The sequence below is a fragment of the Ambystoma mexicanum genome, chromosome 2p (assembly GCF_040938575.1).
Source record: "Ambystoma mexicanum isolate Mex_15411 chromosome 2p, UKY_AmexF1_1, whole genome shotgun sequence".
NCBI lineage: Eukaryota > Metazoa > Chordata > Amphibia > Caudata > Ambystomatidae > Ambystoma > Ambystoma mexicanum.
Window position 1 is genome coordinate 1259887291 of NC_090923.1, and position 20978 is coordinate 1259908268.

Here is a 20978-nt window from a genome sequence, read left to right on the forward strand (position 1 = left end):
GGCACATGACAGGACAGAAACTTTCTTAATTTGCAAGTCTTTATTTTTTAATAGATCTTTTTTAATGAAGATTGAAATTGTATGTTCATTCATATTACACGACAACACAATACATTTTGCGCCAAATTCAACACTAATGCCTCAGGAGCCTTTTACTTGTGAATCCTCTTGACTGAATGAACAGCCACGTCCCCTTGAATTTCTTGACTTGTACTTTTAGAAGTGGCATGCTTCTTTTGTTTTTTTTATTCCATTCTACCAAACTCAGTATTATCACTTTCCCCCTTGTTCTGCACTCCAGCGTAAACTGCTTTGAGGTGATATTTGCAAAGATCGCTCTGAACTACAGCTTTACTTGCTTCTGGGCCTTAATCTTTAATTGGAGCTGAGCAGTGTACTCCGGACGTGGCTGCTTATAGTTGGTTGATTTCTTTTTTGATTTCTGTAACTTTCAAACAGTCCCATTGTGAAATACCATTGTCACAATGTGCTGCAGTGCATGAAAACTTAAAATTAATGGGAGGATTGAGGGAGAGGGAGAGGGGGGAAGAGAGAGGGCGGGAGGGTGGGAAGGAGTGAGGGAGGGAGGGAGGGAGGGAGGGAGGAGAGAGAGACAGAGAGAGAGAAAACAAAGAAAATATGGTATTCGGGGGCTATGTGTTTGCATGGAAAAGATTTTAGGCTTTTAATCAAGTGGAAAGGGGCTCTGTGGCTGGTATCTCAGCCTGTTGATGCTTTGTTGAGTTGCTTGGAACATGCAAGGAAGGAGACCTGAAGCACTCCCGACCAGGTTGCATGTCTCCAAGTTACTGAAATCCCACAGACCTCCTCCCTGTGCCACAAAGTTCTGGGCACTGAGCTCTGCAGTTGTTTCCCACAGGTCGCCAAGTGCCCCAGATTTACTTTCTCATAGTTGCTAGTTACTGCTACCCCACCTCGACCACTATATTTTCCCCAGATACTTGCTACTGTGGAGTAAGCAGGGCTAAGAGAGAGGGAGAGGGGGTGTGCCTATGCAAATCATCTGCCAGTATGCTTCCTGGGAGGTCATTCCATCTCACAAGCTGACACCTGGGCAGTGGCAGGTAATTTGGAGAACAGACATATTCGGACAGGCCACAGAGCAAAGGCTGGGCCGTTGATTGAGGATCCATTTAGCCATGTCTCCCTAAGTTACCGAGGTCCAGAAAAATTCCACCCTCAGCTCTTATAGAGAGGTCCTTGGCCGATCGTGGCCGATCAGGGCAGTGAAGGGTCAGGGGTGACTGCACACTGCCTCACTTTTTCACTGCTTTCTACAGCGGTAATGCCTTTGCAGAAGGGGCCTGTACAAGTGATGTTGTCCTGCGCTATGGGAAAGTGACATTTATCCACTGACATTAACCAAATTACTTGCGCTGTTCAACGCACATACATGCAGAGAAATAATTTTATATTTTTTGGGGAAGGTGTAGAGGGTTCTGCTGATGATTCTTTTAAGCTGTCTGCTACTCTTGTTTTTACATAGAGTCTTTCCTCCCCAGGAATGTTTTACGGCCTACTGTATGTCCCTCCCTTACAACGAAAAATCTGTTGAAAGCACAGAGGTACATAGGAATGGATCTGTTAAGAAATGAAACAAAAAGCCTGGAAAAATGTGGAAACGGGTAGGATTTGGACTTACAATTAACTAACAGTTAGATGTGCTATCCCTTGACCCACTGACCCCCTTTCCTTTTGTGTAATCCTTTTTTTCTCAGTAGGGTTTTCCAAAGTGGATTTCATATAAAAGATCCTAGACCTGCATTCTGTGGCACACATGCCTCATATCCCGTTGCCCTTGATAAACTCACTTCATCTCTCACCAATATAAGCTGTAAAAGATTTTCAGGGCTTAGCCAAGCAAACTAGACGCGGGTCGAAGGTTGAGCAATCCTTTAATCAGCAGCAAAGTTAACATTGAAATCAGCCTCAGAATCTCTTAAAGGATGGTCCAATATCTGTTGCTGGCAGCGCGCAATGGGGCAGCCTGGGTGCTGACACCTTAAGCCATCTCCTGTTCTTGCCTTGTCCTTGATCCAGCCATGGGCCCACATACACTCAGAGGTACAGAGTGTTTCTCATGTCTATGGGTCTTCTGTGATGCTCTTACGCTTGCATCACACAGCCATCGTGATGGGGAGGGGGTGTCGATTTGCAAGCACCCTTGAGCATGAATCTTTTTATCTTTAAATATAATTGGCATTAAACCAAACCCTTTAGGACCAGATCAATACAGCAGCAAAGAATGCTGATGAATTGCTGTTTGCCGCTTAATCCCATAACATCCGACTTCTAAATGGGGTTTGGTCAAATGTTTGCCATAACAAATGTCCTTATGTCAAAGAGCAGAAAGTCCAGAGGTCCTAATCAATGGTTTGGTTGGCTCTCCCTTTGCGCTTGCCTTAAGGCGTCAGCACCAGAGGCTGCCCGATTGCGCCCTGCAAGCAACCAGTGTTGGCCCATCCTTTAAGAGATTCTGAGGCTGATTTCAATGTTATTTTTGCTGCTGATTTAAGGATTGCTCAACCTTCAGCCCACGTTTAGTTTCCTTGGCTATGCCCTTGACATCTTTTACAGCTTGTATTGGTGGGAGATGATGTGAGTTTATCAAGAGCAACGGGATATGAGGCATGTGGGCCATAAAAAACAGGTCTAGGATCATTTTTATAAGAAAGTCTCTTTAAGTAGGGAACTTTGGACAACCCTGCTGAGAGCGAAAGGATTACACAAAAGGTAGGGGTGTCAGTGGGTCAAGGGATAGCACATCTGACTGTGAATCAGTTTATTGTAAGTCCAAATCCTACCTGTTTCAACATGTTTCCAGGCTTTTTGTTTCATTTCTTAACTGAACTTAACTTCCTATGTACCTCAGCAAAACATGTACTAATATTGGAATGAAAATGGGAAAATTGAATTGGCCCCTGCTTCAAAGGATGACACGCACATTCGTAAAGCATTCACTATTTTTGGCACACGACAGGACAGAAACTTTCTTAATCTGCAAGTCTTTATTTTTTAATACATCTTTTTTAATGAAGATTGAAATTGTATGTTCATACATATTACACGACAACACAATACATTTTGCGCCAAATTCAACACTAATGCCTCGGGAGCCGTTTACTTGTGAGTCCTATTGACTGAATGAACAGCCCCACCACCTTCAATTTCTTGACTTGTACTTTTAGAAGTGGCACGCTGCTTTTGTTTTTTTATCCCATTCTACCAAACTCGGTATTATCACTTTTCCCCCTTGTTGTGCACTCCAGCGTAAACTGCTTTAAGGTGCTATTTGCAAACATCGCTCTGAACTACAGCTTTACTTGCTTCTAGGCCTTAATCTTTAATTGTGGCTGAGCAGTGTACTCCGGATTTGGCTGCTTTTAGTTGGTTGATTCTTTTTTGATTTCTGTAACTTTCAAACAGTCCCATTGTGAATTACCATTGTCGCAATGTGCTGCAGTGCAGGGAAACTTAAAAGTAATGGTAGGACGAGGGAGAGGGAGGGGGGTTGTGGGTGGTGGAAAGGAGGGAGGGAGGGAGGGAGAGAGGGAGGGAGGGAGGGAGGGAGGGAGGGAGGAGAGAGAGACAGAGAGAGAGAAAACAAAGAAAATATGGTATTCGGGGGCTATGTGTTTGCATGGAAAAGATTTTAGGCTTTTAATCAAGTGGAAAGGGGCTCTGTGGCTGGTATCTCAGCCTGTTGATGCTTTGTTGAGTTGCTTGGAACATGCAAGGAAGGAGACCTGAAGCACTCCCGACCAGGTTGCATGTCTCCAAGTTACTGAAATCCCACAGACCTCCTCCCTGTGCCACAAAGTTCTGGGCACTGAGCTCTGCAGTTGTTTCCCACAGGTCGCCAAGTGCCCCAGATTTACTTTCTCATAGTTGCTAGTTACTGCTACCCCACCTCGACCACTATATTTTCCCCAGATACTTGCTACTGTGGAGTAAGCAGGGCTAAGAGAGAGGGAGAGGGGGTGTGCCTATGCAAATCATCTGCCAGTATGCTTCCTGGGAGGTCATTCCATCTCACAAGCTGACACCTGGGCAGTGGCAGGTAATTTGGAGAACAGACATATTCGGACAGGCCACAGAGCAAAGGCTGGGCCGTTGATTGAGGATCCATTTAGCCATGTCTCCCTAAGTTACCGAGGTCCAGAAAAATTCCACCCTCAGCTCTTATAGAGAGGTCCTTGGCCGATCGTGGCCGATCAGGGCAGTGAAGGGTCAGGGGTGACTGCACACTGCCTCACTTTTTCACTGCTTTCTACAGCGGTAATGCCTTTGCAGAAGGGGCCTGTACAAGTGATGTTGTCCTGCGCTATGGGAAAGTGACATTTATCCACTGACATTAACCAAATTACTTGCGCTGTTCAACGCACATACATGCAGAGAAATAATTTTATATTTTTTGGGGAAGGTGTAGAGGGTTCTGCTGATGATTCTTTTAAGCTGTCTGCTACTCTTGCTTTTACATAGTCTTTCCTGCCCAGGAATGTTTTACGGCCTACTGTATGTCCCTCCCTTACAACGAAAAATCTGTTGAAAGCACAGAGGTACATAGGAATGGATCTGTTAAAAAATGAAACAGAAAGCCAGGAACATGTCGAAACTGGTAGTGTTTGGATTTAGCACATTTGACTGTGAGTCAGTTTATTGTATCAGTTGACCCACTGACCCCCTTACCTCCTGTGTAATACTTTTGCTCTCGGTAGGGTTGTCCAAAGTTCCCTTCTTAAGTGGCTTTCTTATAAAAAATACTAGACCTGCTTTTTGTGGCACACAAGCCTCATATCCCGTTGCAGTTGATAAACTCACATCATCTCCCACCAGTACAAGCTGTAAAGGAATTCCAGGGCTTATCCAAACAAACTAGACGTGGGTCAAGGTTGAGCAATCCTTAAATCAGCAGCAAAGTTAAAATTGAAATCAGCCTCAGAATCTTTTAAAGGACGGTCCAACATCTGTTGCTTACAGGGCTCAATCGGACACCCTCTGGTGCTGACGCCTTACCCACCTCCTGTTCTTGCCTTGTCCTTGATACAGCCATGGGCCCACATACACTCAGAGGTACAGAGTTTTTCTCATGTCTATGGGTCTATTGTGATGCTCTCAGGCTTGCATCACCCAGCCATTGTGATGGGGAGGGGGTGTCATTTTGCAAGCACCCTGGAGCATTAATCTTTCTATCTTTAAATATAATTGGCATTAAACTAAAACCCTTAAGGACCAGATCAATACAGCAGCAACGAATGCTTATTCATTGTTGTTTGCCTCTTCATTTCATACCACCCGATATCTAAATGGTGTTTGGACTTTCTGCCCTCTGACATAAGGACATTTGGAATGGCAAACCTTTGACCTGAGATCCTAATGAATGGTTTGATTGACTCTCCCTTTGCGCTTGCTTCTGCAACACATGTACTAATATTGGAATGATAATGGGAAAATTAAATTGGCCCCTGCTCTAAAGGATGACACGCACATTCGTAAAGCATTCACTATTTTTGGCACATGACAGGACAGAAACTTTCTTAATTTGCAAGTCTTTATTTTTTAATAGATCTTTTTTAATGAAGATTGAAATTGTATGTTCATTCATATTACACGACAACACAATACATTTTGCGCCAAATTCAACACTAATGCCTCAGGAGCCTTTTACTTGTGAATCCTCTTGACTGAATGAACAGCCACGTCCCCTTGAATTTCTTGACTTGTACTTTTAGAAGTGGCATGCTTCTTTTGTTTTTTTTATTCCATTCTACCAAACTCAGTATTATCACTTTCCCCCTTGTTCTGCACTCCAGCGTAAACTGCTTTGAGGTGATATTTGCAAAGATCGCTCTGAACTACAGCTTTACTTGCTTCTGGGCCTTAATCTTTAATTGGAGCTGAGCAGTGTACTCCGGACGTGGCTGCTTATAGTTGGTTGATTTCTTTTTTGATTTCTGTAACTTTCAAACAGTCCCATTGTGAAATACCATTGTCACAATGTGCTGCAGTGCATGAAAACTTAAAATTAATGGGAGGATTGAGGGAGAGGGAGAGGGGGGAAGAGAGAGGGCGGGAGGGTGGGAAGGAGTGAGGGAGGGAGGGAGGGAGGGAGGGAGGAGAGAGAGACAGAGAGAGAGAAAACAAAGAAAATATGGTATTCGGGGGCTATGTGTTTGCATGGAAAAGATTTTAGGCTTTTAATCAAGTGGAAAGGGGCTCTGTGGCTGGTATCTCAGCCTGTTGATGCTTTGTTGAGTTGCTTGGAACATGCAAGGAAGGAGACCTGAAGCACTCCCGACCAGGTTGCATGTCTCCAAGTTACTGAAATCCCACAGACCTCCTCCCTGTGCCACAAAGTTCTGGGCACTGAGCTCTGCAGTTGTTTCCCACAGGTCGCCAAGTGCCCCAGATTTACTTTCTCATAGTTGCTAGTTACTGCTACCCCACCTCGACCACTATATTTTCCCCAGATACTTGCTACTGTGGAGTAAGCAGGGCTAAGAGAGAGGGAGAGGGGGTGTGCCTATGCAAATCATCTGCCAGTATGCTTCCTGGGAGGTCATTCCATCTCACAAGCTGACACCTGGGCAGTGGCAGGTAATTTGGAGAACAGACATATTCGGACAGGCCACAGAGCAAAGGCTGGGCCGTTGATTGAGGATCCATTTAGCCATGTCTCCCTAAGTTACCGAGGTCCAGAAAAATTCCACCCTCAGCTCTTATAGAGAGGTCCTTGGCCGATCGTGGCCGATCAGGGCAGTGAAGGGTCAGGGGTGACTGCACACTGCCTCACTTTTTCACTGCTTTCTACAGCGGTAATGCCTTTGCAGAAGGGGCCTGTACAAGTGATGTTGTCCTGCGCTATGGGAAAGTGACATTTATCCACTGACATTAACCAAATTACTTGCGCTGTTCAACGCACATACATGCAGAGAAATAATTTTATATTTTTTGGGGAAGGTGTAGAGGGTTCTGCTGATGATTCTTTTAAGCTGTCTGCTACTCTTGTTTTTACATAGAGTCTTTCCTCCCCAGGAATGTTTTACGGCCTACTGTATGTCCCTCCCTTACAACGAAAAATCTGTTGAAAGCACAGAGGTACATAGGAATGGATCTGTTAAGAAATGAAACAAAAAGCCTGGAAAAATGTGGAAACGGGTAGGATTTGGACTTACAATTAACTAACAGTTAGATGTGCTATCCCTTGACCCACTGACCCCCTTTCCTTTTGTGTAATCCTTTTTTTCTCAGTAGGGTTTTCCAAAGTGGATTTCATATAAAAGATCCTAGACCTGCATTCTGTGGCACACATGCCTCATATCCCGTTGCCCTTGATAAACTCACTTCATCTCTCACCAATATAAGCTGTAAAAGATTTTCAGGGCTTAGCCAAGCAAACTAGACGCGGGTCGAAGGTTGAGCAATCCTTTAATCAGCAGCAAAGTTAACATTGAAATCAGCCTCAGAATCTCTTAAAGGATGGTCCAATATCTGTTGCTGGCAGCGCGCAATGGGGCAGCCTGGGTGCTGACACCTTAAGCCATCTCCTGTTCTTGCCTTGTCCTTGATCCAGCCATGGGCCCACATACACTCAGAGGTACAGAGTGTTTCTCATGTCTATGGGTCTTCTGTGATGCTCTTACGCTTGCATCACACAGCCATCGTGATGGGGAGGGGGTGTCGATTTGCAAGCACCCTTGAGCATGAATCTTTTTATCTTTAAATATAATTGGCATTAAACCAAACCCTTTAGGACCAGATCAATACAGCAGCAAAGAATGCTGATGAATTGCTGTTTGCCGCTTAATCCCATAACATCCGACTTCTAAATGGGGTTTGGTCAAATGTTTGCCATAACAAATGTCCTTATGTCAAAGAGCAGAAAGTCCAGAGGTCCTAATCAATGGTTTGGTTGGCTCTCCCTTTGCGCTTGCCTTAAGGCGTCAGCACCAGAGGCTGCCCGATTGCGCCCTGCAAGCAACCAGTGTTGGCCCATCCTTTAAGAGATTCTGAGGCTGATTTCAATGTTATTTTTGCTGCTGATTTAAGGATTGCTCAACCTTCAGCCCACGTTTAGTTTCCTTGGCTATGCCCTTGACATCTTTTACAGCTTGTATTGGTGGGAGATGATGTGAGTTTATCAAGAGCAACGGGATATGAGGCATGTGGGCCATAAAAAACAGGTCTAGGATCATTTTTATAAGAAAGTCTCTTTAAGTAGGGAACTTTGGACAACCCTGCTGAGAGCGAAAGGATTACACAAAAGGTAGGGGTGTCAGTGGGTCAAGGGATAGCACATCTGACTGTGAATCAGTTTATTGTAAGTCCAAATCCTACCTGTTTCAACATGTTTCCAGGCTTTTTGTTTCATTTCTTAACTGAACTTAACTTCCTATGTACCTCAGCAAAACATGTACTAATATTGGAATGAAAATGGGAAAATTGAATTGGCCCCTGCTTCAAAGGATGACACGCACATTCGTAAAGCATTCACTATTTTTGGCACACGACAGGACAGAAACTTTCTTAATCTGCAAGTCTTTATTTTTTAATACATCTTTTTTAATGAAGATTGAAATTGTATGTTCATACATATTACACGACAACACAATACATTTTGCGCCAAATTCAACACTAATGCCTCGGGAGCCGTTTACTTGTGAGTCCTATTGACTGAATGAACAGCCCCACCACCTTCAATTTCTTGACTTGTACTTTTAGAAGTGGCGCTGCTTTTGTTTTTTTATCCCATTCTACCAAACTCGGTATTATCACTTTTCCCCCTTGTTGTGCACTCCAGCGTAAACTGCTTTAAGGTGCTATTTGCAAACATCGCTCTGAACTACAGCTTTACTTGCTTCTAGGCCTTAATCTTTAATTGTGGCTGAGCAGTGTACTCCGGATTTGGCTGCTTTTAGTTGGTTGATTCTTTTTTGATTTCTGTAACTTTCAAACAGTCCCATTGTGAATTACCATTGTCGCAATGTGCTGCAGTGCAGGGAAACTTAAAAGTAATGGTAGGGAGAGGACGAGGGAGAGGGAGGGGGGTTGTGGGTGGTGGAAAGGAGGGAGGGAGGGAGGGAGAGAGGGAGGGAGGGAGGGAGGGAGGGAGGGAGGAGAGAGAGACAGAGAGAGAGAAAACAAAGAAAATATGGTATTCGGGGGCTATGTGTTTGCATGGAAAAGATTTTAGGCTTTTAATCAAGTGGAAAGGGGCTCTGTGGCTGGTATCTCAGCCTGTTGATGCTTTGTTGAGTTGCTTGGAACATGCAAGGAAGGAGACCTGAAGCACTCCCGACCAGGTTGCATGTCTCCAAGTTACTGAAATCCCACAGACCTCCTCCCTGTGCCACAAAGTTCTGGGCACTGAGCTCTGCAGTTGTTTCCCACAGGTCGCCAAGTGCCCCAGATTTACTTTCTCATAGTTGCTAGTTACTGCTACCCCACCTCGACCACTATATTTTCCCCAGATACTTGCTACTGTGGAGTAAGCAGGGCTAAGAGAGAGGGAGAGGGGGTGTGCCTATGCAAATCATCTGCCAGTATGCTTCCTGGGAGGTCATTCCATCTCACAAGCTGACACCTGGGCAGTGGCAGGTAATTTGGAGAACAGACATATTCGGACAGGCCACAGAGCAAAGGCTGGGCCGTTGATTGAGGATCCATTTAGCCATGTCTCCCTAAGTTACCGAGGTCCAGAAAAATTCCACCCTCAGCTCTTATAGAGAGGTCCTTGGCCGATCGTGGCCGATCAGGGCAGTGAAGGGTCAGGGGTGACTGCACACTGCCTCACTTTTTCACTGCTTTCTACAGCGGTAATGCCTTTGCAGAAGGGGCCTGTACAAGTGATGTTGTCCTGCGCTATGGGAAAGTGACATTTATCCACTGACATTAACCAAATTACTTGCGCTGTTCAACGCACATACATGCAGAGAAATAATTTTATATTTTTTGGGGAAGGTGTAGAGGGTTCTGCTGATGATTCTTTTAAGCTGTCTGCTACTCTTGTTTTTACATAGAGTCTTTCCTCCCCAGGAATGTTTTACGGCCTACTGTATGTCCCTCCCTTACAACGAAAAATCTGTTGAAAGCACAGAGGTACATAGGAATGGATCTGTTAAGAAATGAAACAAAAAGCCTGGAAAAATGTGGAAACGGGTAGGATTTGGACTTACAATTAACTAACAGTTAGATGTGCTATCCCTTGACCCACTGACCCCCTTTCCTTTTGTGTAATCCTTTTTTTCTCAGTAGGGTTTTCCAAAGTGGATTTCATATAAAAGATCCTAGACCTGCATTCTGTGGCACACATGCCTCATATCCCGTTGCCCTTGATAAACTCACTTCATCTCTCACCAATATAAGCTGTAAAAGATTTTCAGGGCTTAGCCAAGCAAACTAGACGCGGGTCGAAGGTTGAGCAATCCTTTAATCAGCAGCAAAGTTAACATTGAAATCAGCCTCAGAATCTCTTAAAGGATGGTCCAATATCTGTTGCTGGCAGCGCGCAATGGGGCAGCCTGGGTGCTGACACCTTAAGCCATCTCCTGTTCTTGCCTTGTCCTTGATCCAGCCATGGGCCCACATACACTCAGAGGTACAGAGTGTTTCTCATGTCTATGGGTCTTCTGTGATGCTCTTACGCTTGCATCACACAGCCATCGTGATGGGGAGGGGGTGTCGATTTGCAAGCACCCTTGAGCATGAATCTTTTTATCTTTAAATATAATTGGCATTAAACCAAACCCTTTAGGACCAGATCAATACAGCAGCAAAGAATGCTGATGAATTGCTGTTTGCCGCTTAATCCCATAACATCCGACTTCTAAATGGGGTTTGGTCAAATGTTTGCCATAACAAATGTCCTTATGTCAAAGAGCAGAAAGTCCAGAGGTCCTAATCAATGGTTTGGTTGGCTCTCCCTTTGCGCTTGCCTTAAGGCGTCAGCACCAGAGGCTGCCCGATTGCGCCCTGCAAGCAACCAGTGTTGGCCCATCCTTTAAGAGATTCTGAGGCTGATTTCAATGTTATTTTTGCTGCTGATTTAAGGATTGCTCAACCTTCAGCCCACGTTTAGTTTCCTTGGCTATGCCCTTGACATCTTTTACAGCTTGTATTGGTGGGAGATGATGTGAGTTTATCAAGAGCAACGGGATATGAGGCATGTGGGCCATAAAAAACAGGTCTAGGATCATTTTTATAAGAAAGTCTCTTTAAGTAGGGAACTTTGGACAACCCTGCTGAGAGCGAAAGGATTACACAAAAGGTAGGGGTGTCAGTGGGTCAAGGGATAGCACATCTGACTGTGAATCAGTTTATTGTAAGTCCAAATCCTACCTGTTTCAACATGTTTCCAGGCTTTTTGTTTCATTTCTTAACTGAACTTAACTTCCTATGTACCTCAGCAAAACATGTACTAATATTGGAATGAAAATGGGAAAATTGAATTGGCCCCTGCTTCAAAGGATGACACGCACATTCGTAAAGCATTCACTATTTTTGGCACACGACAGGACAGAAACTTTCTTAATCTGCAAGTCTTTATTTTTTAATACATCTTTTTTAATGAAGATTGAAATTGTATGTTCATACATATTACACGACAACACAATACATTTTGCGCCAAATTCAACACTAATGCCTCGGGAGCCGTTTACTTGTGAGTCCTATTGACTGAATGAACAGCCCCACCACCTTCAATTTCTTGACTTGTACTTTTAGAAGTGGCACGCTGCTTTTGTTTTTTTATCCCATTCTACCAAACTCGGTATTATCACTTTTCCCCCTTGTTGTGCACTCCAGCGTAAACTGCTTTAAGGTGCTATTTGCAAACATCGCTCTGAACTACAGCTTTACTTGCTTCTAGGCCTTAATCTTTAATTGTGGCTGAGCAGTGTACTCCGGATTTGGCTGCTTTTAGTTGGTTGATTCTTTTTTGATTTCTGTAACTTTCAAACAGTCCCATTGTGAATTACCATTGTCGCAATGTGCTGCAGTGCAGGGAAACTTAAAAGTAATGGTAGGGAGAGGACGAGGGAGAGGGAGGGGGGTTGTGGGTGGTGGAAAGGAGGGAGGGAGGGAGGGAGAGAGGGAGGGAGGGAGGGAGGGAGGGAGGGAGGAGAGAGAGACAGAGAGAGAGAAAACAAAGAAAATATGGTATTCGGGGGCTATGTGTTTGCATGGAAAAGATTTTAGGCTTTTAATCAAGTGGAAAGGGGCTCTGTGGCTGGTATCTCAGCCTGTTGATGCTTTGTTGAGTTGCTTGGAACATGCAAGGAAGGAGACCTGAAGCACTCCCGACCAGGTTGCATGTCTCCAAGTTACTGAAATCCCACAGACCTCCTCCCTGTGCCACAAAGTTCTGGGCACTGAGCTCTGCAGTTGTTTCCCACAGGTCGCCAAGTGCCCCAGATTTACTTTCTCATAGTTGCTAGTTACTGCTACCCCACCTCGACCACTATATTTTCCCCAGATACTTGCTACTGTGGAGTAAGCAGGGCTAAGAGAGAGGGAGAGGGGGTGTGCCTATGCAAATCATCTGCCAGTATGCTTCCTGGGAGGTCATTCCATCTCACAAGCTGACACCTGGGCAGTGGCAGGTAATTTGGAGAACAGACATATTCGGACAGGCCACAGAGCAAAGGCTGGGCCGTTGATTGAGGATCCATTTAGCCATGTCTCCCTAAGTTACCGAGGTCCAGAAAAATTCCACCCTCAGCTCTTATAGAGAGGTCCTTGGCCGATCGTGGCCGATCAGGGCAGTGAAGGGTCAGGGGTGACTGCACACTGCCTCACTTTTTCACTGCTTTCTACAGCGGTAATGCCTTTGCAGAAGGGGCCTGTACAAGTGATGTTGTCCTGCGCTATGGGAAAGTGACATTTATCCACTGACATTAACCAAATTACTTGCGCTGTTCAACGCACATACATGCAGAGAAATAATTTTATATTTTTTGGGGAAGGTGTAGAGGGTTCTGCTGATGATTCTTTTAAGCTGTCTGCTACTCTTGCTTTTACATAGTCTTTCCTGCCCAGGAATGTTTTACGGCCTACTGTATGTCCCTCCCTTACAACGAAAAATCTGTTGAAAGCACAGAGGTACATAGGAATGGATCTGTTAAAAAATGAAACAGAAAGCCAGGAACATGTCGAAACTGGTAGTGTTTGGATTTAGCACATTTGACTGTGAGTCAGTTTATTGTATCAGTTGACCCACTGACCCCCTTACCTCCTGTGTAATACTTTTGCTCTCGGTAGGGTTGTCCAAAGTTCCCTTCTTAAGTGGCTTTCTTATAAAAAATACTAGACCTGCTTTTTGTGGCACACAAGCCTCATATCCCGTTGCAGTTGATAAACTCACATCATCTCCCACCAGTACAAGCTGTAAAGGAATTCCAGGGCTTATCCAAACAAACTAGACGTGGGTCAAGGTTGAGCAATCCTTAAATCAGCAGCAAAGTTAAAATTGAAATCAGCCTCAGAATCTTTTAAAGGACGGTCCAACATCTGTTGCTTACAGGGCTCAATCGGACACCCTCTGGTGCTGACGCCTTACCCACCTCCTGTTCTTGCCTTGTCCTTGATACAGCCATGGGCCCACATACACTCAGAGGTACAGAGTTTTTCTCATGTCTATGGGTCTATTGTGATGCTCTCAGGCTTGCATCACCCAGCCATTGTGATGGGGAGGGGGTGTCATTTTGCAAGCACCCTGGAGCATTAATCTTTCTATCTTTAAATATAATTGGCATTAAACTAAAACCCTTAAGGACCAGATCAATACAGCAGCAACGAATGCTTATTCATTGTTGTTTGCCTCTTCATTTCATACCACCCGATATCTAAATGGTGTTTGGACTTTCTGCCCTCTGACATAAGGACATTTGGAATGGCAAACCTTTGACCTGAGATCCTAATGAATGGTTTGATTGACTCTCCCTTTGCGCTTGCTTCTGCAACACATGTACTAATATTGGAATGATAATGGGAAAATTAAATTGGCCCCTGCTCTAAAGGATGACACGCACATTCGTAAAGCTTTCACTATTTTTGGCACATGACAGGACAGAAACTTTCTTAATTTGCAAGTCTTTATTTTTTAATAGATCTTTTTTAATGAAGATTGAAATTGTATGTTCATTCATATTACACGACAACACAATACATTTTGCGCCAAATTCAACACTAATGCCTCAGGAGCCTTTTACTTGTGAATCCTCTTGACTGAATGAACAGCCACGTCCCCTTGAATTTCTTGACTTGTACTTTTAGAAGTGGCATGCTTCTTTTGTTTTTTTTATTCCATTCTACCAAACTCAGTATTATCACTTTCCCCCTTGTTCTGCACTCCAGCGTAAACTGCTTTGAGGTGATATTTGCAAAGATCGCTCTGAACTACAGCTTTACTTGCTTCTGGGCCTTAATCTTTAATTGGAGCTGAGCAGTGTACTCCGGACGTGGCTGCTTATAGTTGGTTGATTTCTTTTTTGATTTCTGTAACTTTCAAACAGTCCCATTGTGAAATACCATTGTCACAATGTGCTGCAGTGCATGAAAACTTAAAATTAATGGGAGGATTGAGGGAGAGGGAGAGGGGGGAAGAGAGAGGGCGGGAGGGTGGGAAGGAGTGAGGGAGGGAGGGAGGGAGGGAGGGAGGAGAGAGAGACAGAGAGAGAGAAAACAAAGAAAATATGGTATTCGGGGGCTATGTGTTTGCATGGAAAAGATTTTAGGCTTTTAATCAAGTGGAAAGGGGCTCTGTGGCTGGTATCTCAGCCTGTTGATGCTTTGTTGAGTTGCTTGGAACATGCAAGGAAGGAGACCTGAAGCACTCCCGACCAGGTTGCATGTCTCCAAGTTACTGAAATCCCACAGACCTCCTCCCTGTGCCACAAAGTTCTGGGCACTGAGCTCTGCAGTTGTTTCCCACAGGTCGCCAAGTGCCCCAGATTTACTTTCTCATAGTTGCTAGTTACTGCTACCCCACCTCGACCACTATATTTTCCCCAGATACTTGCTACTGTGGAGTAAGCAGGGCTAAGAGAGAGGGAGAGGGGGTGTGCCTATGCAAATCATCTGCCAGTATGCTTCCTGGGAGGTCATTCCATCTCACAAGCTGACACCTGGGCAGTGGCAGGTAATTTGGAGAACAGACATATTCGGACAGGCCACAGAGCAAAGGCTGGGCCGTTGATTGAGGATCCATTTAGCCATGTCTCCCTAAGTTACCGAGGTCCAGAAAAATTCCACCCTCAGCTCTTATAGAGAGGTCCTTGGCCGATCGTGGCCGATCAGGGCAGTGAAGGGTCAGGGGTGACTGCACACTGCCTCACTTTTTCACTGCTTTCTACAGCGGTAATGCCTTTGCAGAAGGGGCCTGTACAAGTGATGTTGTCCTGCGCTATGGGAAAGTGACATTTATCCACTGACATTAACCAAATTACTTGCGCTGTTCAACGCACATACATGCAGAGAAATAATTTTATATTTTTTGGGGAAGGTGTAGAGGGTTCTGCTGATGATTCTTTTAAGCTGTCTGCTACTCTTGTTTTTACATAGAGTCTTTCCTCCCCAGGAATGTTTTACGGCCTACTGTATGTCCCTCCCTTACAACGAAAAATCTGTTGAAAGCACAGAGGTACATAGGAATGGATCTGTTAAGAAATGAAACAAAAAGCCTGGAAAAATGTGGAAACGGGTAGGATTTGGACTTACAATTAACTAACAGTTAGATGTGCTATCCCTTGACCCACTGACCCCCTTTCCTTTTGTGTAATCCTTTTTTTCTCAGTAGGGTTTTCCAAAGTGGATTTCATATAAAAGATCCTAGACCTGCATTCTGTGGCACACATGCCTCATATCCCGTTGCCCTTGATAAACTCACTTCATCTCTCACCAATATAAGCTGTAAAAGATTTTCAGGGCTTAGCCAAGCAAACTAGACGCGGGTCGAAGGTTGAGCAATCCTTTAATCAGCAGCAAAGTTAACATTGAAATCAGCCTCAGAATCTCTTAAAGGATGGTCCAATATCTGTTGCTGGCAGCGCGCAATGGGGCAGCCTGGGTGCTGACACCTTAAGCCATCTCCTGTTCTTGCCTTGTCCTTGATCCAGCCATGGGCCCACATACACTCAGAGGTACAGAGTGTTTCTCATGTCTATGGGTCTTCTGTGATGCTCTTACGCTTGCATCACACAGCCATCGTGATGGGGAGGGGGTGTCGATTTGCAAGCACCCTTGAGCATGAATCTTTTTATCTTTAAATATAATTGGCATTAAACCAAACCCTTTAGGACCAGATCAATACAGCAGCAAAGAATGCTGATGAATTGCTGTTTGCCGCTTAATCCCATAACATCCGACTTCTAAATGGGGTTTGGTCAAATGTTTGCCATAACAAATGTCCTTATGTCAAAGAGCAGAAAGTCCAGAGGTCCTAATCAATGGTTTGGTTGGCTCTCCCTTTGCGCTTGCCTTAAGGCGTCAGCACCAGAGGCTGCCCGATTGCGCCCTGCAAGCAACCAGTGTTGGCCCATCCTTTAAGAGATTCTGAGGCTGATTTCAATGTTATTTTTGCTGCTGATTTAAGGATTGCTCAACCTTCAGCCCACGTTTAGTTTCCTTGGCTATGCCCTTGACATCTTTTACAGCTTGTATTGGTGGGAGATGATGTGAGTTTATCAAGAGCAACGGGATATGAGGCATGTGGGCCATAAAAAACAGGTCTAGGATCATTTTTATAAGAAAGTCTCTTTAAGTAGGGAACTTTGGACAACCCTGCTGAGAGCGAAAGGATTACACAAAAGGTAGGGGTGTCAGTGGGTCAAGGGATAGCACATCTGACTGTGAATCAGTTTATTGTAAGTCCAAATCCTACCTGTTTCAACATGTTTCCAGGCTTTTTGTTTCATTTCTTAACTGAACTTAACTTCCTATGTACCTCAGCAAAACATGTACTAATATTGGAATGAAAATGGGAAAATTGAATTGGCCCCTGCTTCAAAGGATGACACGCACATTCGTAAAGCATTCACTATTTTTGGCACACGACAGGACAGAAACTTTCTTAATCTGCAAGTCTTTATTTTTTAATACATCTTTTTTAATGAAGATTGAAATTGTATGTTCATACATATTACACGACAACACAATACATTTTGCGCCAAATTCAACACTAATGCCTCGGGAGCCGTTTACTTGTGAGTCCTATTGACTGAATGAACAGCCCCACCACCTTCAATTTCTTGACTTGTACTTTTAGAAGTGGCACGCTGCTTTTGTTTTTTTATCCCATTCTACCAAACTCGGTATTATCACTTTTCCCCCTTGTTGTGCACTCCAGCGTAAACTGCTTTAAGGTGCTATTTGCAAACATCGCTCTGAACTACAGCTTTACTTGCTTCTAGGCCTTAATCTTTAATTGTGGCTGAGCAGTGTACTCCGGATTTGGCTGCTTTTAGTTGGTTGATTCTTTTTTGATTTCTGTAACTTTCAAACAGTCCCATTGTGAATTACCATTGTCGCAATGTGCTGCAGTGCAGGGAAACTTAAAAGTAATGGTAGGGAGAGGACGAGGGAGAGGGAGGGGGGTTGTGGGTGGTGGAAAGGAGGGAGGGAGGGAGGGAGAGAGGGAGGGAGGGAGGGAGGGAGGGAGGAGAGAGAGACAGAGAGAGAGAAAACAAAGAAAATATGGTATTCGGGGGCTATGTGTTTGCATGGAAAAGATTTTAGGCTTTTAATCAAGTGGAAAGGGGCTCTGTGGCTGGTATCTCAGCCTGTTGATGCTTTGTTGAGTTGCTTGGAACATGCAAGGAAGGAGACCTGAAGCACTCCCGACCAGGTTGCATGTCTCCAAGTTACTGAAATCCCACAGACCTCCTCCCTGTGCCACAAAGTTCTGGGCACTGAGCTCTGCAGTTGTTTCCCACAGGTCGCCAAGTGCCCCAGATTTACTTTCTCATAGTTGCTAGTTACTGCTACCCCACCTCGACCACTATATTTTCCCCAGATACTTGCTACTGTGGAGTAAGCAGGGCTAAGAGAGAGGGAGAGGGGGTGTGCCTATGCAAATCATCTGCCAGTATGCTTCCTGGGAGGTCATTCCATCTCACAAGCTGACACCTGGGCAGTGGCAGGTAATTTGGAGAACAGACATATTCGGACAGGCCACAGAGCAAAGGCTGGGCCGTTGATTGAGGATCCATTTAGCCATGTCTCCCTAAGTTACCGAGGTCCAGAAAAATTCCACCCTCAGCTCTTATAGAGAGGTCCTTGGCCGATCGTGGCCGATCAGGGCAGTGAAGGGTCAGGGGTGACTGCACACTGCCTCACTTTTTCACTGCTTTCTACAGCGGTAATGCCTTTGCAGAAGGGGCCTGTACAAGTGATGTTGTCCTGCGCTATGGGAAAGTGACATTTATCCACTGACATTAACCAAATTACTTGCGCTGTTCAACGCACATACATGCAGAGAAATAATTTTATATTTTTTGGGGAAGGTGTAGAGGGTTCTGCTGATGATTCTTTTAAGCTGTCTGCTACTCTTGCTTTTACATAGTCTTTCCTGCCCAGGAATGTTTTACGGCCTACTGTATGTCCCTCCCTTACAACGAAAAATCTGTTGAAAGCACAGAGGTACATAGGAATGGATCTGTTAAAAAATGAAACAGAAAGCCAGGAACATGTCGAAACTGGTAGTGTTTGGATTTAGCACATTTGACTGTGAGTCAGTTTATTGTATCAGTTGACCCACTGACCCCCTTACCTCCTGTGTAATACTTTTGCTCTCGGTAGGGTTGTCCAAAGTTCCCTTCTTAAGTGGCTTTCTTATAAAAAATACTAGACCTGCTTTTTGTGGCACACAAGCCTCATATCCCGTTGCAGTTGATAAACTCACATCATCTCCCACCAGTACAAGCTGTAAAGGAATTCCAGGGCTTATCCAAACAAACTAGACGTGGGTCAAGGTTGAGCAATCCTTAAATCAGCAGCAAAGTTAAAATTGAAATCAGCCTCAGAATCTTTTAAAGGACGGTCCAACATCTGTTGCTTACAGGGCTCAATCGGACACCCTCTGGTGCTGACGCCTTACCCACCTCCTGTTCTTGCCTTGTCCTTGATACAGCCATGGGCCCACATACACTCAGAGGTACAGAGTTTTTCTCATGTCTATGGGTCTATTGTGATGCTCTCAGGCTTGCATCACCCAGCCATTGTGATGGGGAGGGGGTGTCATTTTGCAAGCACCCTGGAGCATTAATCTTTCTATCTTTAAATATAATTGGCATTAAACTAAAACCCTTAAGGACCAGATCAATACAGCAGCAACGAATGCTTATTCATTGTTGTTTGCCTCTTCATTTCATACCACCCGATATCTAAATGGTGTTTGGACTTTCTGCCCTCTGACATAAGGACATTTGGAATGGCAAACCTTTGACCTGAGATCCTAATGAATGGTTTGATTGACTCTCCCTTTGCGCTTGCTTCTGCAACACATGTACTAATATTGGAATGATAATGGGAAAATTAAATTGGCCCCTGCTCTAAAGGATGACACGCACATTCGTAAAGCTTTCACTATTTTTGGCACATGACAGGACAGAAACTTTCTTAATTTGCAAGTCTTTATTTTTTAATAGATCTTTTTTAATGAAGATTGAAATTGTATGTTCATTCATATTACACGACAACACAATACATTTTGCGCCAAATTCAACACTAATGCCTCAGGAGCCTTTTACTTGTGAATCCTCTTGACTGAATGAACAGCCACGTCCCCTTGAATTTCTTGACTTGTACTTTTAGAAGTGGCATGCTTCTTTTGTTTTTTTTATTCCATTCTACCAAACTCAGTATTATCACTTTCCCCCTTGTTCTGCACTCCAGCGTAAACTGCTTTGAGGTGATATTTGCAAAGATCGCTCTGAACTACAGCTTTACTTGCTTCTGGGCCTTAATCTTTAATTGGAGCTGAGCAGTGTACTCCGGACGTGGCTGCTTATAGTTGGTTGATTTCTTTTTTGATTTCTGTAACTTTCAAACAGTCCCATTGTGAAATACCATTGTCACAATGTGCTGCAGTGCATGAAAACTTAAAATTAATGGGAGGATTGAGGGAGAGGGAGAGGGGGGAAGAGAGAGGGCGGGAGGGTGGGAAGGAGTGAGGGAGGGAGGGAGGGAGGGAGGAGAGAGAGACAGAGAGAGAGAAAACAAAGAAAATATGGTATTCGGGGGCTATGTGTTTGCATGGAAAAGATTTTAGGCTTTTAATCAAGTGGAAAGGGGCTCTGTGGCTGGTATCTCAGCCTGTTGATGCTTTGTTGAGTTGCTTGGAACATGCAAGGAAGGAGACCTGAAGCACTCCCGACCAGGTTGCATGTCTCCAAGTTACTGAAATCCCACAGACCTCCTCCCTGTGCCACAAAGTTCTGGGCACTGAGCTCTGCAGTTGTTTCCCACAGGTCGCCAAGTGCCCCAGATTTACTTTCTCATAGTTGCTAGTTACTGCTACCCCACCTCGACCACTATATTTTCCCCAGATACTTGCTACTGTGGAGTAAGCAGGGCTAAGAGAGAGGGAGAGGGGGTGTGCCTATGCAAATCATCTGCCAGTATGCTTCCTGGGAGGTCATTCCATCTCACAAGCTGACACCTGGGCAGTGGCAGGTAATTTGGAGAACAGACATATTCGGACAGGCCACAGAGCAAAGGCTGGGCCGTTGATTGAGGATCCATTTAGCCATGTCTCCCTAAGTTACCGAGGTCCAGAAAAATTCCACCCTCAGCTCTTATAGAGAGGTCCTTGGCCGATCGTGGCCGATCAGGGCAGTGAAGGGTCAGGGGTGACTGCACACTGCCTCACTTTTTCACTGCTTTCTACAGCGGTAATGCCTTTGCAGAAGGGGCCTGTACAAGTGATGTTGTCCTGCGCTATGGGAAAGTGACATTTATCCACT

General features: G+C 44.6%; 3 non-coding genes across 3 annotated transcripts; all 3 read left to right on the forward strand.

The window, feature by feature from the left end:
• The first annotated feature begins 5426 nt into the window (after window positions 1-5426).
• Window positions 5427-5533, forward strand: LOC138568646 (U6 spliceosomal RNA). Its single transcript, XR_011302964.1, has one exon. It is a non-coding gene; the product is annotated as a U6 spliceosomal RNA (small nuclear RNA).
• Window positions 5534-13965: 8432 nt separating this feature from the next.
• Window positions 13966-14072, forward strand: LOC138567945 (U6 spliceosomal RNA). Its single transcript, XR_011302323.1, has one exon. It is a non-coding gene; the product is annotated as a U6 spliceosomal RNA (small nuclear RNA).
• Window positions 14073-19500: 5428 nt separating this feature from the next.
• Window positions 19501-19607, forward strand: LOC138567946 (U6 spliceosomal RNA). Its single transcript, XR_011302324.1, has one exon. It is a non-coding gene; the product is annotated as a U6 spliceosomal RNA (small nuclear RNA).
• The last annotated feature ends 1371 nt before the right edge of the window (window positions 19608-20978 follow it).